The sequence below is a fragment of the Rhynchophorus ferrugineus genome, unplaced genomic scaffold, assembly GCF_030347505.1.
Source record: "Rhynchophorus ferrugineus isolate W39M unplaced genomic scaffold, kcgeb_rfMv2 rfM4, whole genome shotgun sequence".
NCBI classification, from domain to species: domain Eukaryota; kingdom Metazoa; phylum Arthropoda; class Insecta; order Coleoptera; family Curculionidae; genus Rhynchophorus; species Rhynchophorus ferrugineus.
This window is the reverse complement of record NW_027472583.1, coordinates 36,414,907-36,428,185: the sequence shown is the minus strand read 5'-3', so window position 1 is coordinate 36,428,185 and position 13,279 is coordinate 36,414,907. Positions and strand designations below refer to the sequence as shown.

The window sequence follows — 13,279 nt, the reverse complement described above, 5'->3', positions numbered from 1 at the left end:
CATAACCTTGCCTGCCGACTGTTGTATTTTCCCATGCTTTGGAGAAGGTTCATCGTGTGCAGCCCACTCGGATGACTGTCGATTGGACTTCGGAGTGAAATGATGGAGCCATGTTTGATCCATTGTCACATATCGACGCAAAAACTCGGGTTCATTACGCTTGATCATCTTCAAACACTGCTCCGAATCATCAACTCGTTGTTTTTGGTCAAAAGTGAGCTCCCGCGGCACCCACTTTACACGGAGATTTTTCACACCCAAATATTCGTAAATAATATGATGTACACGTTCACTTGATATCTTTAGAGCGTCAACTTTTCATTCAATTTTGATTTACGGTCATAAATGACTTTGTCGATTTTTTAATGTTTTCGTCGGTAAAAACCTCTTTTTGGTGCCCACTGCGTTCACCGTCTTCGGTGCTTATTTCACCACGTCTAAATTTAGCATACTAATTGTTGATGGTTGATTTTTTTTGGAGCAGTGTCCGGAAACTCGGCATCAAGCCAAGTTTTTGCTTCAACTGTATTTTTTCCCTTCAAAAAGCAATATTTTATCAACACGCGAAATTCCTTTTTATCTATTTTGGTTATAATTCACAAACTAATGATTAGATAGGTGTCAAATTTATACACGCATCTTTTGAGGGTAAACCTGACAAACTTGCAGAACAAGTCGAATCTTAAGGCCTATTTCGTTACTACCTGCAATATCAAAGCTATTTGAGAAACTGATATTTAAACGTGTTAAACATTTGGTAACAATACCAGATTTCCAGTTTGGTTTTCGAAATCACCATTCAACTATCGATCAAGTGCACAGAGTAACTGCGGCTATTGAAAGAGCGTTTAAAGAAAAGAAATACTGCCCTACAATATTCCTGAATGTTTCACTAGCTTTTGATCGGGTTTGGCATTTGGGATTAATCCGTAAGATGAGCAAATTGTTACCGCATAACTATTGTCAATTCTGGAGTCATATTTATTCGGAAGAAAATTTAGAGTATCGCACGAAATGGCGTTCTCGACATTTAAAAATATCTCGGCTGGAGTTCCACAAGGTAGTGTCTTAGGACCTCTCCTGTATCTGCTCTACACTGCTGACATTCCAACAACAAAACAAACACTTCTTGGAACCTTTGCTGACGACACAGTTATTATGGCAAAAGATATATCTCTGTCTAGGGCAATAGAACAAGTGCAAGTGGCAGTCAACAAAATCTACAAATGGACAAAAGATTGGAAAATTCAACTTAATAGCTCCAAATCTGTCCACGTTAATTTTGCATTAAGGCGAAATAATAAAAACTTAATTATATCACTCAATGGATGCCCGATTCCTCAAGCAGAATCAGCAAAATACCTTGGAATCCATCTTGACGGTAGATTAAATTGGAAGCATCACGTTAGACAAAAAGCAAAACACATTAGAACCAAAATAAAACAACTATACTGGTTAGTCGGAAGATACTCTCAACTTGATCTAAAATCAAAGAGGTTGATCTATAATTCAATTATAAAGCCAATTTGGACTTATGGGGTGCAAATATGGGGATGCACTAAAAATTCAAATCAGTTAGTCATACAGCGCTGTCCAAACAAGGTTCTTCGATTGATTACCAATGCCTATCGCTATGTAACCAATGAAGAACTGCACGATGACCTGGAAATCAAATGGATTTGCGAAGTTGTGCAGGATTTCGCCTTGAAACACGAAAGAAGATTACTAAATCATACTAACGTGGAAGCAATACAACTGCTGGACAGCGCGCAGGATGTCAGGAGACTGAAACGAACAAAACCATACGAACTTGTGTGAACATTTAGTGTGTATTATTAGTGTAAACTATAGCTATAAGTTAATAATTAATAAATAATTATAATTTTATAATTGAGGAATACAAACTGATGTATTTTCGCGCACTCGTCTTGCTTGTTAATTAATCGAAGTACATAGGAAAAGTAGTAATAAATTAATTGTTAAGATAATAAGATAGTACGAAGTACTATCTATATAGTATAGTACTATATAGTACGAAGCGTATCTAATAAAGATGTTATAAAAAAAATCTTTTGAGGGTAAGGGCTAACTCAAAACATATGGATTTAACTCTATGTGTCAGGCCGGGGAGTTTTCAATTGACCTGTTACGTTCGGCTAAGTTTATTTATATTAATAATCATTCAAATATTTATTTTTAATTTCTGAAATTAATCGCCCTCCGAAAGAAGCTATGTAAACATGAAACATTCCTTTATTCTTGGATCAACAGTTGAAATTCGACTAAGACAATAGTTTCTGAATATGAAAATTTGAAGGATTATACGTAAGGTCTATATAAGAAGCTATTTAGTACTTACATAGTGCAACTTTTAATTGCTTTGCTAAAACAAAGTTGTTAAATTGTCATCAATTAAAAATTTAATAACTACCTTGACGGTATTCAATTCTTTAAAGAAACATATTTTGAATAAGTATTGGAATAAATATATTGATTTAAGGCTATTTAACTAATATGATTTGGATTTTTTTAGATGTAGTAGAGCTCGTGGATTCAGGATTATGCGTCCTCATTATAAATTCATTTTTTCATCTAGTTGGCCTTTAGGAAATTGTGAAGAAGATGTATATAAGGGGGCTTTAGATAATTTATATTCTTTAGTAACGAGGAACGTATTACCAGGAGTTATACGAACAAATGAAATAAAAATTTTTACTTTTCCTTTTTACCAGTTAGGGTTGATCTGGATTGGGCCTACTGTTTAACGTGGGCCACCGAACCGCGGTTCGCGCACTAAGCCTATGGACTCGCAGGTGACCAACTTGGAGATCATCCCAGAAGATATCCGATATTACTGTGATCATTTTCTTGTCGGAATTTACACTTTTGCCTAGGGACAATCATAAATCAACACAAACATAAATTTACGACTATGCCACAGCAGGATTCGAACCCGCGACTATAATCCTGTCGCCACTTTATTTTTATTAATTTTATACGATTTGGAAAATTAGTAAGGAAAAATTTATTAAATTGCGAAATAAGTAATCTCGATTTTAATAAACCAATGATTCATAATCTCAGATTCAATAGAGGAGGCATAAAAAGTGATATATAGAGAAAAATAACATAACAGAACGTTTCCCACCTCTTTATTTGTCGCCTGTCGACCCCCTCCGTGTCCCCGCCCGACTGACAATTCTCCCCAGGGCGTTTATTGACGTGATTCTCGCTTGAGTGTCCTTGAAAGGGTCTTCCTGAAGAATATTTTCCGAGAACTTGTTTTCGGGGAAAATCATAAATTCCTTTCCTATTGATTTTCCCGTTTGGACGCTCTCGTTGCGCAGCTTGTGGATTAGAATGGGCCGATTCTACACCGAGAAAAGTGAATATCGTCTGGATGTGTATCGTAGATCATCCATATATTATGGTGTCGCCACGTGTTTGCCTGTTAACACTTTAGGGACGCATACTTTGTTATAATGTCAGTTATAACTTGAATACAATTATATATTTTCTAAACTTTTTGACATTTATTAAGTTTGATAGAAAAAATAGAAATTTCACGGTATAGGCGACCTTGGGGAAATGTTTTGTTTAGATCAATCAACTGTAGCGCTGCGATCACAAATTGTGAAAATTCCTGGTGCCGCCACTAACATGAAAGGTGATTGGTCGATCAAATTGTGTGAAATCAGCATTTTCTATGGCCGTCCATTTTTATGTTTGTTGTTTGTAGGTTATGGTTTTTGTTTAGATCACGAAATTTTCGTTTTACGTTTTGCATATTTTCTGTTTTACATTAATTATTATGGAGTAATAATATAAAAATTGATGACAATGCGTCAGTGTAGTAAAAGATGTAGTGTACCGGGGTAAAATTCTACTACGGAAATTAGACATAGTTTCCCAAAGAATGATCTCGCTCCTTACCAAAAATGGGTTGATCAAGTAAATAGTAGTAAGTTACTTGGATAAACCACAATGCAAATATATCAATGTCATGGTGTTTGTTATGGACATTTTAGTGAAAAATTTAGAATTATCCTTCCTTCACGAACAGGTATTAGGGTAAATGCATATCCATCATTGGTTTTATCAAGTACATATAAAATTATCTATCTACTACATGCCTGTTTATTTATTGTTTGTTTACAGAAAATCAAAACATTATGAAGATCTTAGTAGTAATAACATTCAATTAATCTACCAAGTTGTTCGTATGCTGTCAATGTGATGTCTCTACATAAAGAAGTCTTACAAGAAGGTAATAATTAATATAACTCGATAATTAGTAGTAATAAATACTACTTTTAATTGTAAAATATCCCTAAAATATTTGCAATACTTTAACTTTTTAGAACAATCAGTGTTCAATCATTTTATGGTAGAGCAATTATATATTTAAATTTGATTGCCTTGTTAAGAAAATATTTGTTATGGTGCCATCAGTTAAAAATTTAATTGCTTTTTAAATTAATTTTAGGGGATTTATTACCTTAAAGAAATCTATTTTGTCTAAATTTACAAATAACTATATTTGTTTAATAAATCTTAACCAAGATTGCTTAAAGAATTTTGTTGCATCTATTAAAGGTCATGGAGATAGAAACAGTACCACTTGAGGTTGTTAAATCACCAGTTGAGTCTATATTTTCAGTTCCAGAGAATTTTGCTCTGAGGAAAACAAGAGTCTAATATTGTATTTTAGTCTTATTTCAGGCTATTTAACAAAACTTCTGAAAAAGAGACAACATGCAATTTTTGTCTATATTCTATATTAAGTAGTTCTATAGATTAAATACTCTAAAATCTAAATATCTTTAAAAAACACATAAATTTTTAGTGTTTCAACTGTCCAATCCATAATGATTTTCAAGACAAAATTTTAAGTTATTATGAGGTGTGATTGTATTTTTATGGTTTAATGTAGTTAATGCAATATCAACAGGGAAGGATTTAAAGTTTACCTTCAATATATCAAGATAAATTGGAACTCTAATAGATCCCATAAAATTGATGGCACTAAACTTTTTTTGCTTTTTGTTTATATATATTTATATTATTTACACTTATGTATATTTGTATAGGATTTTATTTTAATAAATGAATTTTAAAATTTAAATTTTATTTTTATTTAAATACTATTGGCCAATAAATGTGACGTCACAAAATAATCAGGGGAAATGACAGACCAATCAAAGCAAAGTATTTTCCTTACAGGTTTCTACATAACTATTTTAAACTAATCAATCAAATTCGCGTTGTCACGGCCGCCAATGATTGGACTAAGCGAAACTTTGCCCCCACTACTTACCATTGCAGTTGCACACCCCTGTTAAGTTTTCAGCAGACATAGTTTTAGGTTATAGCACATTCAAAATATTTCTTCTACAAAGTGCCTTTTTAATTATGATTTTCTTAATTGTTGTTATATCACATCATCATTTCAATAAATAATTTTCATCACTTTATCAATTTTATTATAATAGCCTCTGATGGTTGTTAAGAATAGGTCTAAAACAGTCTAAAAAATTCGCTTTTTTCTTTTTAAAAGTAATATTTAAGAAAATTTTCTATTTTTATCGAGATAAGAAGTATATAAAAACACAGGAGTCTAGTTCTAGAGAATCCCTACATGCGCCCAAGGATATGAGTTTGCAACGTTGCCAGTTGTTGAACATTATACCTATATTTGCAGAATATAACATCAATTGAATATAATATAAATAGAATCATTAAATTATCTTGAATTCACATATAACATTATATAATAAATAATATTTAAAAATATATATTTATCCTTAAAATAATTCAATTATATATTTTGCACGACATCTAGAAATACCTTCATTGTTTCTTTCTCGAATCTCTTCGATATGCAAAGACAGCATGGAAACCTCTCTCTAAAGGTATTCAATAAAAGCAAGGATTGTCCTTCATTTGTTATGATTAACCATCTCATGAAAATCTTCTTTAGTAGGGTAGGTACCCAGCAACTAAGATTGTGGCTTATGTTATATAATACACATCCTATATTTTTTATCTGAATTACATATGCTTTAATACTTGCCATATCAGTTTTATGTTTTGTAGCTGAGGAATTTAATTCAGTTTGCTGAATATTATATATATCTTTATGAGACAATAAATATAGTTTATTGCTTAATATTGCTTAAATTAGCTCGTCCAATATAGCATATATTGGAGTATTAGCAGCTAGTTTAGCTGCAATATTATTTTTATCTGATTTTAATGACTCTAATTTCGCACCGTTTGATATATAATCTTATGAATTCCTGATCGATTGCGCTCAAATTTAGTAGTAATATCTTTTACTAAAATAAGAATGTGATTTTGATGATATATATTCACATAAAGGACATCGACTCATATTTATCTCTACTTTTACATTTGCAGGGTCAACTATGCCTAAAATATGACGAATTTGGCATAGAAGTGAATACAATTTGCAAAATTAAAATAAAAATTGAATGGATACGCACCTGGATGTAATGTCCTCATATGTCCGTTCAGATTAAAAATGTTACAATAGGTTTTTTGACAATATTCACAATTCGATAATTTATCTTTTGCTGCCTACTATTTATAATTAAAATATGAATAGTACAAGAACAAATAAAATATAAACAAAATTCTTAACCTTACAAAACAGAGCTCCTATTAGTGTTAGATCCAAAATGGCTGTTGTAGTTCGTTAGATACTACCTCTCGATTGCTTGTAAACGGCAGCGTCGCAAAATTAGGCGGAAATCGGAATCTATCGGAGTTTACCGAATATCGGTTAGGATTCTCCAGAAATAGTCACTAAAGAAAAACTCTTCCCTAAAATGCAATATTGTGTGATTATTTTACGTCAATCAACTACATTTTAAGTTTTGATGATAATGTTTTTATAAACAATTAATTTTAAATATGCTTAAATATATGTGATAGAAATATTTTAAATATTTGATCTAAGAGAGTGAATGCTATGAAAATAATTTGTTTTACCTTAAATTTTCTGTAACAGGAAATGTTCTGTACCTTCATTAACCTTGAGAGCATTTCTTTTCGTGTATCCAGAATGGAACTACTGACGCTGGAAAAGGATAGAGTTAGCATGTGCCGTTCCCATCGACTCGGCCAAGTTTACTAGATGGAAAACGAAATTCATTCATGGTTTGGAACAATGGTTCATTCATCTAGCTGTTCATGTTGTAATGGATGATCATTTGACAGTTGAAGTATGAGTTTAGCAGAGATATAGATAGATAGAACCTTACGCATTTAGAAGCGCAGATAAAATATTTTTTAAATTAAATTTTACTTTATTTAGGATATTATTTATCCTTGTTTAAATTTTTTTTATACATTCTCTCAGAATGTGTACTTATCTCTATTGTGAATTCATTATGACAGGTGTTTGTATAAGTCAAAATATTTTTTTATTATATGGGTATTTGCATGTGTTATGGTAATTTTTTCACTCTAAGATTACATTTATTGAGAAATATTGGAACATTTTTCAATAATTTTCCATTTGTCTCCATATTTCTGATCTATAGGAACACATTTATAGTGATTGCAAAGCCACTGAAGTGAGATTTTACGGTCTTACTTTGAACGCACTGAGGAATATGATTTCCAGCTTCTTTCTTGAAAATGAGAAGTATCATTATTTGTATTTGCTTTCGAAAATTTCAACCAGTTTCTCTTCTCTGAATTCATTGTCGTTGGCGGCTAAAACTTCTTCAACATCTGACAATATTCAAATTATACTAAGGGGGTGACGAATCAAGATGTAGTGAAGATGTATGAAATGTATAAAAACAGCGAGTAGTTTTTTTTGAAACATAAACTTAATACAATACATTTAATTCAGAGGAAACCGTTTATTTGAAAAGTACATTTGCGAACAGAAAATAAGTCGCAGTTGTTTATTCTGACTTCGGACAACGTTAGTCTCCTAATTTTAGTTCGCTTTCTGTGGGTTTAGTACACGCCCTTTTTGAAGCTGCTTGCTGTATCTTCTATCTTCTACAAAAGATTGTAGCATCTTACAAATGAATTACTTCACCTCTGATATGATCTCGGAAAGAAATATTCAGGCTTTAGCACTAGACACAAGAAAGGCTTTTTTCTTTTCATTTGAAAGACCTTAGGCTTACAAATATCAGACTGTAACAGTATCCAAGTCTCGGCACCAGGCAGAAGGAATATTTTTCTGAAAGGAATTGCAGGAATTTTCAAATTTAATTCAGTTATGAGATTTTGGTTGTGTTTTTATGAAAGAAAAAGTTCTGAATCACCTAGTACATACTCTCCTTCTAGTTTTTGTAGTATAACATCGATAAATTTCCCGGAACACACACCTTCCCCCGCTTTCCGGGAACGACAACACGCCGATCTCCTGCACGCATACCCGTACGGCTCGAGATAATCCTTTAATTACGACGTATCCAGGCCGTTCCAGGAAAATGTTTAACCACCACCCTTGTCACCCGGTCCCTGATTCCAGGCATCTGGTTTCTTGGAAAGGCGCAAAATATCCCAAAGGGGACATGTATGCGCATTTCCTGGAAGTGGCTGAAATATTAAATGAAAAAACGGTTTTTATATACAGTAGACGATCGAGTATGTCTTGTTAATAATACTTATGAAAATACTCATATAATATAAGGTTAGGTTTAAAAGTTTTTACTTATGTGGAATGACACTATAAGGAAACAAAGAATTTCTATATTATTGGTTAGTTGAACACATTAAAAATGATATATTTATTACATTGTTACTAGTCTTTGCCAACTAATCTATAATTGGTTTTTACAATTGTTTAAATACGGTATATACCAATGGTCCTGATTTAGTATTTAATCTAATAATGTATATGTAGTTCCAAAGCTGTTTTTTTTCTAATTGATACACCTCACTGTACTACACTGTACAATGTCCTGTTCTGGTGTTGCCCAAGTGGTCCAATACTTCGATGTTAACAGGAAAATTGATTTCTTCATGTCTTCTTGTGGGTTTCTTCATTTCTTGAGCGACAGTCGGTATCTTTAGGTCTCGATGTAAGTAATCAGTCTGGGACACTTCATTATTATTTTAAGTGTTATTTTCACATTGCTTTTGGCGGAACAGCTCTATAACTGAATTTCGTAGGTCCGTATGCGTTTTAATATTTGCTTGTCTAATAGTAATTTATTAGGTACTCATTATTCAGTTTTTCCTTTTCTTTTCCTTGATTTGTTTCTTCCAGTGAACTTTTGCTTCCAGAGCTATTCCGAGATACTTGACGTTGTTGCTACATGGAATGATAGAACTTTTTATTTTTATTGGCGTTTGTGCGGTTTTATTATAGGTATAGGTTTGTTATAGAACCGCTCATTCACATATTTACGTAGGTTAATTTTTATTTTCCATGTTTGGGTCTAATTATTTATATTAGCACTGGCCCGTTGTAATTTTGATTGCAAGAATCGCAGAATCATCAACAAATGTAGCCATCATGATATTTTTCTTTTGTGGTAGCTTTAGCCTCTTTTATTTTAGAGTAGGTTTTCTCTCGTTTGAATCTAAACATTCTGACTGAGATTTTAATAGTGCAGTGTGTCGCTTCAATAACATTTTCTCTAGATTATAAATGAAGTCGTCGTGCCAAGCCTTATTGAAGGCTTGTGCTACATCTAAAAATATAACTGAAGATACTTTCACATCCTCATAGGCTTTTTCAATGACGTCTGTTATTTAATACACCTGATCAATAGCTGAATGTGTGTACTATTATTTAACTTATTTCTCGTCGAAAAGCAATTAGTACAGAATAAAACAAAACATTTCAATCAATGGGTTTGTGTTGCTTACATTTTACTAATATACGTTTTTTCTTCACTAAATAACTTAAAAGTTTTTAATTGAGTTTAGTGAATTATTTCATTATTCGTTTTATTTCAAGTATATGACATACATATAATCTGCTTAAAATAACAGTGAACACACGTCATCAATATGTGCCTGTCGCAAATTGTAAATTCGTTTTAGAATCAGACAATATTTTCCTTGTCATTTTATTCTATTTAAAAAGAGATAGAAATCTGTCTCATAAGTTCGAACATCTAACCGAATCAGCCTGCCAAAGTCGTCTGTCCGGTTGTCAAGCGTCTGCAAAATTCTTCAAAATATTGATTAGAATAACTGCAGGTTATAAACCGACAAACGTTATCTGAATAACTGAAACGTTATCGCTTTGCTTGTTTTGATAAATTTTAAATCGTTGCTTATAATAATAAGCTAAGAGTAATAACTCAAATGATAGCTCTTTGAAGATAGACTGTTGTAATAGGGGATTTAAATGGTGTAAAAATAACACACGAAGAGGTGGAATGAAACTTTCAGTCATCGCTTGTAAAAGAATACAATTTTAAAAAGCATATAATAAAATCAAGGAAGACTTATTATTTAAATATGTGTATTTAGATGAGACCTGAATATTTTATATGCAATATACCCAATGGTCGCTCATGGCAAGATGATAAAAAAAATAGTGTAAAGACACGTTGATGAAGAAAGGTAAACGTTGGAATAAAAATTGATTAGGTTTTATTAGTCATAATATTTTTTAAAAGTTCACTGCAGATATATTGTTCTTTATGCTGGAAACAGAAGTGGTTAATAACCCCTTCGGTGTGGATGAACTAGATCAGGCACACTGAAGAATAAATTAACAATGATGGAATTGTGAACACATGTTATATAGTTTGGAAATTAATAGCTTAGTTATTCACTTGAATGAAACTTTTTGAATATGGGATTATGATATAATGCTGAGAATTTCCAAGACAGGGCGATGAGAGTGGAAACAACTAAATGTGAGTTTATAATTAATACACGATAACTATAGGAAATCTTATTATAGAGTGCAAAAGTTTGATCTGCACAGTTATGTGTGTACATGTCCAGAATATACATGAGAATTTGTTTAAAATATGTGAGGAGGGAAAGAATATTAACTCTTTTGCAGATAATGCAAATGCAATGCGTCAAAGTTAAATACGTTCTCTAATAGAGGTAGAACGTATTATTAAAAATTAAAAACATAAAAGATTTGTGAAAAAGATCAAGATTTGGTGATCACAAGAACATCGTACAAGTACTACAATTGCTCGACAATAGTGTGCTTACCCGGAGGTTGAAGGAACAGTACCATTTGAACTAAAACAGTTATTTGTAAAAACTCTGCCGTGTTTTAAAACTATGGGATCACATCCATCAAATGTTAATCAAAAATGGACTTTAAAAACTATGCATGAAATTATAATTTAAACATAATCTAATAATTTCATGAAGGAAACGTAGTTATAATAGAGAGTTGTAGTTAAAAAATAGCTGTAATATGGTCCGTTCAATAAAACCTGTTTTTATTATAGTTAATATTTTGAAGAATATTGCAAACCTTTGATAAATGGACGAGTTTTGAAGGTTGGTTGGGTTATATAGTCCATCCAGTAAAACAGTGAACTCAAGCCATCTAAATTTTTAACATTAAAATGTTGCCACATCAACTTTCAGTTTTAGTTTTTGTAGCTTTGATATATAGTCTATCCAAAGTTGCTGTCAACATACGTCATCAAAATGTTTAATGTATTACTTGCCGCAATTTGTAAATTGGTTTTAGAATCAGACAATATTTTCCTTCTTATTTTATTCTAGTTAAAAAAGACACAATGCTGTCTGATAAGTTTGAACACGTAAACGAATGAGCCTGTCATAGTCATCTGGTTGTCAAACGCATGCAAAATTTTTGAAATGAATAGTGTTAAGTGGTGATAACTATTGCAGCTGTATAATTCACTGTAGTTTTTAGATGTATTATAAAGTTAAAATAAATCTTTTTTTTCATTTAATTTCATTATTTTATTTAGATTAGAATTTTGTTATAGGTCAAGACAATATAAACTAAAACCCAGAGTTGATGTGGCAACAGTGCACCGTTTTAACGTCATAAATTGTGATTACGAACATACGTAATCACCAATATGGATAGACTATATAATAAAATTTTAATCTAAATAACGTAACATAATCTTGTAAATTGTAATTGTTAATCCCAAAAATTCTCGTTGTGGTCAGAAAATATCACAAATAAATTGATAAATAAATAACTGATTAGAGACGCAATCTGTTTTGAATCTGACTATTTAATGACTTCGGCATTTTCAGAGTAGTTATAAGCAGCGATTTGAAATTTAATAAAACAAGTGAAGCACCAAAAACGTTTGTGGCTTTATAACCTGTAATTGTAATCACTAATTTTTTCACTTTTTCACTTGTAATCACTAGAATTTTGCAGAGGTCTCAAACCTCTCTTAAATCAGGCGAGTTTGTAGGCTGATTGGGTAACACGTTCGAGCATATCAGATAGCATTGTATATCTTTTTAACTACAATAAATAATATATACATAATAATAAAATGATAAGGAAATATTGTGCGATTTAAAAATGAATAAAAATGAAGGTATAATAATTTGCGTTAGGCCATACGTTAACATCTTGATGACGTAAGTTCACTGTAATTTTGAATAGACGATATGTTTCTTTATTCACCGGTTAAACTAATATCCACCAGTTGGAGAGGACCAGTTAATCAATCACAGATAGACGTAATATGTCACATATATTAAGTCGCACATTGTTAACTTGACTCCATCATTCAGATCACGAAAAAGAATCTGGACGTTGCGCAAAATCGCAATCCTCTCAACAGCCGTTTAGACACGACCAACTGTCAGTAGAACGGCATACACTCGCATACATACTCACTCACACACACACACACACACACACACACATACAATCGTTCCATATGTTGTCCGCGAACGGTAATAAACACCAATTTATAAATATTAAACTAGATTCTTGTACGGCCCACGATTTCCTGCACGACGGCATTCGAAAACACAAAAAAAGACGTAGGCCGCGACCGCAGGTATTCGGAAACAAATGCCGGTCGCATGTACGGCACGAGCCGAGCGCGACCGAAGGCCGAGGGTCGGTCGATTCGCGGATCGATACGGGAACGGAATTCTATAAAGGTTTCGGCCTTTTTCGTTACAATAATTTGTTTGGCAATGCAATGACTGAAAAATGTTTTTATACATATTATTTAAGTAATAATTATACAAAATAAATATAAAAGCAAATTTTATTTGTTTAAATCTTCTCGATATTTTTTTCCTAAAACACAGAAAGAGACACGTACCATTGAAGGAATTCATA

At 32.2% G+C, this 13,279-nt stretch overlaps 1 long non-coding RNA gene across 1 annotated transcript; it reads right to left on the bottom strand.

Annotated features, from left to right (window-relative positions):
* Positions 1-6,350: 6,350 nt before the first annotated feature.
* Positions 6,351-6,822, bottom strand: LOC143195628 (uncharacterized). The gene is made up of 3 exons (XR_013005571.1): positions 6,665-6,822; positions 6,507-6,600; positions 6,351-6,432 (listed from the first exon to the last, which is right to left on the bottom strand). It is a non-coding gene; the product is annotated as an uncharacterized LOC143195628 (long non-coding RNA).
* Positions 6,823-13,279: the final 6,457 nt, after the last annotated feature.